This window comes from Ursus maritimus, unplaced genomic scaffold, assembly GCF_017311325.1.
Source record: "Ursus maritimus isolate PB19 unplaced genomic scaffold, ASM1731132v1 scaffold_15, whole genome shotgun sequence".
NCBI classification, from domain to species: Eukaryota; Metazoa; Chordata; class Mammalia; order Carnivora; family Ursidae; genus Ursus; species Ursus maritimus.
The window spans coordinates 17,860,763-17,869,256 of record NW_024423897.1 but is presented as its reverse complement, the minus strand read 5'-3'; the positions used below and the strand labels follow the sequence as shown (position 1 = coordinate 17,869,256).

The 8,494-nt window shown below is 41.2% G+C and overlaps 1 pseudogene; it reads right to left on the bottom strand.

Moving 5' to 3' along the window:
- Positions 1-5,151: 5,151 nt before the first annotated feature.
- LOC121102777 lies at positions 5,152-6,793 on the bottom strand (annotated as a pseudogene).
- Positions 6,794-8,494: the final 1,701 nt, after the last annotated feature.

The following is an 8,494-nucleotide window of genomic DNA, read 5'->3' as shown; positions in this document are numbered from 1 at the left end:
TAACACAACAGAACTTTATTGTGTCATGGTCTGGAGTCCAAAATGATGTTCTCACTGTTTGACATCAAGGCGTTGGCAGAGTCATGCTCCCTCTGAAACCTATAGAGAAGGCTGTCCTTGCCTCCTGCTGGCTTCTGGTGGGTGCCCATCAGCTCTTGGTGTTTCTTGGCTTGAGCTGTATCCAATATTTGCCTCCGTTGTCTCTTGGCATTCTGCCTGTGCCTTCAGATTGTCTTCTTTTAAGGACAGTGGTCACGGTGGATTAAGGGCTCCCCCTACTCCAGTATGGTCTCACATTAACCAATTACACCTGCAACAACCCTGATTCCCATGAAGGTCAGATCCTGAGGTACTCGAGGTTTGGACTTTAGTATATCATTTTGGGGGAAACAACCCATAGCAACCATCTTGCTTGTCCTCTCGTCAATGAGTTAAATGTTGTATTTAGTATATGTTAATTCTATGTGTATATGAGAATCGTGTCTTTAATATTTTGGAAACTGAACCTTGGCCATCTTTGGAGGTTAATGAGAATGTTGGAATGAAGGGCAGGTGTGAGATCGGAACTCTTGTGGATATTGGATCTTGATCAGTGACTGGAGAGAAGGAAGAGATGTCCCCAACCCCACTGTCGGGTCTGTTCCCCAGAAAGTAGATGTGTCCCCCAATACCACATATACCTTTCCCCCTATAAAACCCTTATAAACATAGGGAAGGCTTGTTAGCACCATCACTAGATTACTACATGAGTTTATCATGGGATATCTATGTTTGTGGACTTTTTCACAGGTAAAATGACCTTGTGGGTTCCAAACCAATAAAGTTCACAAAATGTCATGCCTTCCCTAATTGCCCTGCCTCTCAAGCCTCCAGTCTCCATGGCTGGGGATGCTGACTTCGCTTGATCTCTGCTGTCCGACACACCCGCACACATGCAGGACCTTAGCCAGATGCCTCCGGCTGCTTCCCTGCTGCGGGACTGCACTTCTCATGACTGAATTTAGTCCTTGGCCTCCTAGCTCAGATCTTTGGGGAGGTTCATCCTTGTGTTCTTTGGCTCCTACGGCTTGGTCTCATATTCCCTGCTCCCAGACCTCCTGGGTAGTGATTGCTAGTCAAGTGTTCAGCACACATTAGAGACACAGTAACTACTTGAATAAAGGAACAAGCAGGTTATGGTTGACCCAGATGCTGCCAATAATCCACTTGCTTCTTCAGATTCTTAGCTTTGACATGGATCTTTAAGAATTGCCAGCTTCTCCTTAGCAGGCTTTTATAGCTCTCGTGAACTGAACTGGCCCAGTCTATCCTCTGAGTTATGGCTCTGACACCTCTTTGAACTTTGGAATCACAGTCTATTCATAGGCTAACAACTGTCTAAATTGTTAATCTGCTACCTTTGAAATGAACATCCTCACACTTCTCTAACTAGGAGTGCATATTTGCAGAAAGCCAAGAATCAGCATAGACTAAAAGGCCAGTTTTCCTTGTAGATTCAAACTTTGGCAAATTTTCCTCTTTAATGATTTTGCTTTGCTGAAGTTCAAATATTTTACTCTTTGGTCCACTTAGAAGCTTGATGAGTTAGTTAATTAGACCCACATATATTATTATAGACTCTGAGAGATTTAATTAGAATGTGCTAATGTGTAAAATCAAATGTGCACCAATGGTTTCTTAATTTTTCCCAAGTTTAGATGGAATAAATTACTGGTACTTACCATAACTTTGGGGGTGTTGTAGAAATTCTGCATAAAGTAGCAATTAGGTTCTCTGTTTATTACATACTATATTAATCTTCAGGTTAAGATTTAACAGTTGGAAATCTAATATAGTAATTATTTTGTGGCTTTTGAAAACTAAATATTTACAGAATTATAATTTAGTGTGAGAATATACCCTGTAGCTGTTAGCATGTCAAAACAGGCGGCTCTTACAACCTGTTTGTTAGCATTAAAACCCAATTAATGTATAAATTAACTTTAAGTATGTTTTTGTTCAGTGTATAATCAAATGTGGAACTGAAAGAATTTTTCAGACTGTTGATGTCTAATGAATCTAGGTGATTTAGTATCTAGTCAACTGTAGCTCTAATCTATAATAATAATTGCTTCAATTGTTAAGTTATTGCTGTTACCGTGTAGGGGTTTGACAAGCATTGTGCCAACTGTACATACATCATCTCATTTAAACTTTGGCACAAACTTGGGATGGAGGTACAAATTTAATACCTATTTTATAGTTTAGAAAACTGAGGCTCTGTGAAGTTAAGATAATTCTCTAAGTAGCTTGTAGCTCTCATGCAAATGGTCCAAAACAAAGCCTGGACTTGAACCCAGAGTTGCCTGATACCAAATCTCAGGTTTTTAGCTATTACTCATTACAGCCCTTTCCAGAAAATGCTATTTGTGATATAAATTGTTATGGCTGGTTTTATGTTTATAGCTCATTCACATAGTTTCATTTTGCTGTGTTTCATTTCTTTACCAAACAGAATCATGATCACCCTGAATATCTTAAGAGAAATACGTTAAAAGTGTAATGATGAAAAATATCCATCTTTGCTCATCTTCATGATGGTGGCTTTCTTTCTTTCTTTTTTAAGTAAGAGATTTAAGGATGAAGAAGGAGCGAGAAGGAAATTAATTCATTTGAGGCATTTATTGTATTTCAGACATTGGACTAGGCACTTCACATATTAACTGCCTATAATGGCTGGCAAGCTTCGATCTCTTATCCAAAACCTTCATGTGTTTCAAAACGTAGAATTTGTTGCTGTCATTTAGAAAGGTAAGACAATATGCATATCCTAGTGGGATCTTGGGAAGCACCTTGTCACCAAACATGTACTTTTTTGATGTCAACAAAACATGGGAAACGTATCCTAAATGGAATCAAGACTGTCCTTGCTGCCAATGTTGGTTCAGGTCACATTTTACAGTGAGACGAGTTCATGTCAGGTCAGGTTTGCCACCAAAGATGTTCCGAAAACCTTTTCTTTTTAGAGCTTTTGATTTCAGAGTTGTGGCCTATGGAGTGTGGACTTGTGTTCTGCACACAGAGATCAGGAAACCGTGGCTGAGACAGCTTCAGTGACTTAGGCTTCGGTCACGTGGCTCATCAACAGTGGAGCAAGAATTTGAACCTCGATCTTGTTCAAGTGAGAGTGTCCATTTGATTGCCATGCTCTCTGTAAATGTCCTTCAGGATGCAGAAGGGAGAATTAATAGTTTCCTCCAGTGCCATGCCCTTGTGGCCCTGAGACGCAAAGCCCGTCCAGCCCTCAGTCTGGGTTTTCCAGGGGATTCAGCGATGGGAGCACGAGACCAGTATTGTGCAAGGTCTTGCCCTTCCCCCCGATCCTGCTGATGACCTGAGCTGTGTGTGCCCCACCACACTCTGTGCCTTTCTTGCTGACATGCCAATCCTGGAAGAGCACACAGCTGTAGGGGCATGAATAGATTCTTTCAGTTATGGCCTAGGCTTTAAATTAGATTAGACATTTCATTAATGATTTCCCCAGCTAACCAGTAATGGCTCTGATCTCTCCTGGCTTATAGTGTTCTGTATCTCATCACCTTGTCCCAAATTTCTCTTTCTCAGAGAGTGTTGGGAGGTAGGAGTTGAGGGTGTGGCCTCTTTCAGTACTCAAATTTTGAGATGCTTGCAAATCACCTGGGATCCTGTGAAAATGCATTAAATAGATCAGTAGGTGTGGGACATGCCTGAGATGTTAAATTTCTCATAAGCTCCCAGTGATGCTACAGGTCCGTGGACCACACTTTGAGTAGCAATGCCTTAGGTTAACTGAATGCAGCTTAGGTCAGGTTAAGGTTCTCTGTCCCCTTGGTCTCCAAGGCAGAGTTCCTCATTTACTAGTTTGCTGTGTGGGCTTGGTGTTAGAGTCACTAACCTGGGCTAGGTGTTAGAGTCTTTGGTTAGTGTAATTTGTGTCCTGCTTTCCTTTGCCTTGGTAAAGATTTTGTGAGGCTTTATGGCTGGATGGACCCCATGTTGGCTGTTATTTGCTAAAGACCCCCTGGTCTCCATGCTGCCTCCTATCAACTCATTCTTGCCTTAAAGAGCAGCATTTTGCCCTATCACTGACTTGCAACTTAGAGTTCATGCCACCGGAGAACTGAAGGTGCTTTGTGTTGGTAAACTAAGCCTTCCATCTGAGCACAGTGAGCCACATGTTTAATTTGATGTAATGACATTTTAGAATTTCAGAGGAAGATTACAAGGGACCTCTTTCAAGTGTATCATATTGGGGGGGAGTGCCAGACCCCCAGTCCCTACCACCCTGCACAGATCTCAACTTACCTAAAATACCTCCATACCTCAAGGTGCAGAATCAAATAGCTACAGCAGAGACTGTGTGCCATAAATACTCACTATGGACCTTTCAAGAAACAGTGCCTACCCTGGTCCCTACCATGAGGGGCATGCATAGGCTGGTCTCTAGATGCGGTGTTTGATACACTAAATGAGAACGCATCTCCATAATTCTATTTTTAAATGTAAAATCTGAATAACACTTAGATCCTTCTCTGTATTCTTTTTTTTCCCCTGTAAATCTGGATTTCTCACCAGGCAGTTGCTTTGGACTGACTGGTACAAAGGTCACATACATAGGAAGGCAGAAGACAAAAGCGTATTAATAACTTTCAAAACATTGCCCCCATTTATAATAAACTCTAGCTCTACCCCTGGATAGGTTCCACTCTAATTGTAGATTCCGAAACATACCTCCCTCAAATATATTTAACCAAACAAGGAGGGGGAGCTTCATTATTTAGTGTTTACTGAATACCGCATTAGGAACTTGAGGGAGGAGAGAGATGTCTCTGCTAACTGTATATGTTATATAAACCATACCTATTTCATACTTTTACTTATACATTTGTGTCTGATTTCTATCTGCTCCTTTTACCATGGTTCTCCAGGTGTTATGTACACTTAGCAGATAATCATTTTTAAATCAAATAACATATTGCAAATTTATCTATTATCTCTAGAGAAAGAGTTTCAAACTTATAGTTGACAATACTTCACGAGCATTTTCTTTTTCTTCTTTTTTCCCCTCATGACTGGAGTGGATATTATTTCTGCTGCTCAGACACTGGAAGGTTTACTGTCTCAAGGGAGCACTCAGTGGCCAGGTGACTCCCGTCCTGAAGAGGGCCGAGGTATCTTAAACTTGGACAGGTCCAGTTGAGGTCTCAGAAGGTGTAGGGGTGTAGTCACGGTGCTGGAGGTTCCTGTACGTGGTGTTGTCGAAAGGCTCGGTGGGGCCGGTGGCTTGAGCGGGCTCCTGTGTGTCGTCTGCTCTTCCAGGCAAGATGCCGAGTCGTCAGCCATCCTGTCCCGTCCCTCAAGCTCTAGGCCTGCGGTCTTTTCCTCAAAAATGCCTTTGTTAGGACAAGGACCTGGCTTCAGATGTTGTACTGGCACCTGATCTTCCAAAGTCCCCTCTTTAGCCTTCGGGATTCCTCCCGTCACCCGCTTCCCTGAACTTTCGAGGTCAAACGGGGGAAATGCCACCCCCCACCCATTCCAGTACTTGTTTTTCCGATATCTTTCTCTGGTCTCAGGACTTGTTTGCAGCTGTCCTGCTGTTCTGGCTCTTTCTCACAATTGCACGGGCGCTGGGCTGCCATCCGGCTGTGTAGTCAGTCCTGACTTTGTATGGTAAGATTTTTTTAACTTCAAGTGGCTTTTGACTTTCTTTATCTTTTTCACTTGATCTAAATATTTTGTCCATTTGTTTTTCCTTTACATTTTGCTTCATGAACTCTTTATCGGTTTGTGACTCGGCTGTTGTGGTTTTTGGTTTAGTGATGTTTCTGTCCTCGAATGGCTTCACGGTGGGCCCTTTCTTCTTTGCTTGACAGGGCCTCTCTGGAGGAGTGAGGTCTGGCTATCCCTGGGAGCAGCTGGGACCAGGTCTTCTCTTTTGCTGATGTTCCAAATTGGGGGGCTCTATCTTCAAGGGAACGGGAGGCCTGCGGTGTTGGAAGCCCTCCTTTGCCGTCACCTCCTGTCAGACTCTCACGGGAGGAGGGGGAAGAGGAGGACGATGAATCATCTGTCCCTGCCCTGCTCTGGATGAGGAGGACGATGAATCATCTGTCCCTGCCCTGCTCTCCTGAAGAGCTTTTGAATCCGAAACCTGTTTTCTGAATGGAGGCAGAACTTTTTGAGGAAACTCTACCAAAGTCTTTCTTTTTTTTTTCATAATAATATTTTTATTATGTTATGTTAGTCACCATACAGTACATCCCTGGTTTCTGATGTAAAGTTCGATGCTTCATTAGTTGTGTATAACACCCAGTGCACCACGCAATACGTGCCCTCCTTACTACCCATCACCAGCCTCTCCCATTCCCCATCCCCTTCCCCTCTGAAGCCCTCAGTTTTTTCTCAGAGTCCATAGTCTTTCTTGACAAAAACTCTGGACCCCTTTATCTGTGAATAGCATGCTATCATCGGGACTGGGGCGAGGGCTTGCTGCCATCCCACTGTGACTCACAACTAATGGCTAAGAACTGGCTGGAGACAAATTTTGAGACAGTTCAGCTGCTGTTGGGGTGGCTAGTAGCTTGCCCCTGTCCTTTGATTTCACTACATTTTTTGGTGGACTTTCCTTCTTGGAATTTGGTCGCAGTCCCTTTTCGTTCTTCCCTGATTCTTCAGCACCCGGGACTGTCCTTGCTGCAGCATAAGCAAGGCCACCATGATGGTGACACGGGCAAGAGCCGGGGGGCAGGCGGGCTGGAGTGATCATGATCATTTTCCATATCATTCAGTATACATGCGAGTTTCTTTTTAAAGGCTTCTCTTTAATGGCTTAATTCCTTGTATAGATGGCCATGCAGTGCTTTTCCATTGCCTAATAGCTGGACATTTCTGTGTTTTTCACTTGTTGCTGTCTTCCTTCATGCTTGATTTAAAATCAAAGGGAGATTAGAAAATTTTAAGGCTATTAACATATCAAATTTAATTCAAGAGACTTTATGTCAACTTACTCTTTGTGTGTTTAAAAGTGGGACACTATCTGTTTGTCTTTTAAATTTTTGCTAATTTAAGGCCTCTGGGTGGCTCAGTCAATTAAGCATCTGCCTTGGCTCTGGTCATGAGCCCGGGGTCCTGGGATTGAGCCCCGCATTGGGCTCCTTGCTCAGTGGGGAGTCTCCTTCTCCCTCTCCTGCTGCTCCCTCTGCTTGTGGTCTCTCTCTCTCTCTTTCTCTCTTTCTGTCAGATAAATAAAATCTTATTTTTTTTTAAGTTTTTGCCAATTTAATGATGGGAGATTGTATCATTATTGGTTAAACTTTTATCAGCCATAACTGATAGGTTTTTTCAGTTCTTTATTTGCCCTTATTTTTATTTATGGCATTTCTTTTACAAATAGAGTCTTGTATTTCTATGTCAGATGAATGTTTTCCTTCATAGTTTTACCATCTATCTTTATTCTTTAGAAGATATTGCTCATTCTTAAGTTACATAGTTCTTCTTTAGTATTTTTCTTCCATTGCAGTATGTGTGTGTTTTCATTTGTTTCTGCTTTCTTATTTGTACCTGACATATGTTTTGGGTATTTTATGAGATAAAGATCTACTTTGATTTTTTTCTCAAATTGTTTTTCTAAATGCTGGAACAATTTTATAAAATTGTTGAGGAAATTGTTCCAGCATTACTTATCAGAAGTATGAAGCCTTTGCCAAGAGATAGCAATTCCAACTTCAACATATGTATTTATAGTGTCTTTTGGGGGCCTTTAGGTCTCTTTCTTTGATCTATTCATCAATCCTTGGAGTAGTCGAGACTAATATTTTACAAGACTAATATTTTAGATCTTTGGAATGAGATTCAATGCTGGTACAGCATAACTCTCCTTGTTACTCTATTCTTTCAAAGCTTCCCTGGCTTGTCTTACTATTTATTTCTTCCAGTGAAATATATAATCTTTTTTTTCTTTTATATGAAATCATTTTAAATCTCTAGAAAGTTACAAGAATAGTACAAAGAAGGATATGCCCTTTACCAAGATTCAGTTTTCTTTAGCACTTCCCCATTTGCTTTATTGCCCACATGCATGTGTTATTTCTTTTTTTCATTTGAGAAAATGATGTGATATTTTTATTATTTATATTTTTTACTTAAGGTAGATTGTACATGTCACATCCCTTAATATCTCCATGTTTACTTTCTAAGAACAAGGACATTCTCTTTTATAATCACAGTATATCATTTATCAACTTCAGGAAATTTCATGCACAATCTTTATATCTAATCTACACTCCATCTTTCAGATTTGCCCCAGTTTGCCCAATATTGTCCCAATAATCTCCTTTATAACATTTTTTCCTCCATTATACATTCTAGTCTGGATTGTTACATTTGTGCTGCCTGCTTACTCTCCTTCAGTCTGGAATAGTTCCTCAGTTTTTCTTTGGCTTTCCTGAGATTGACATTTTTTGATGAACACAAG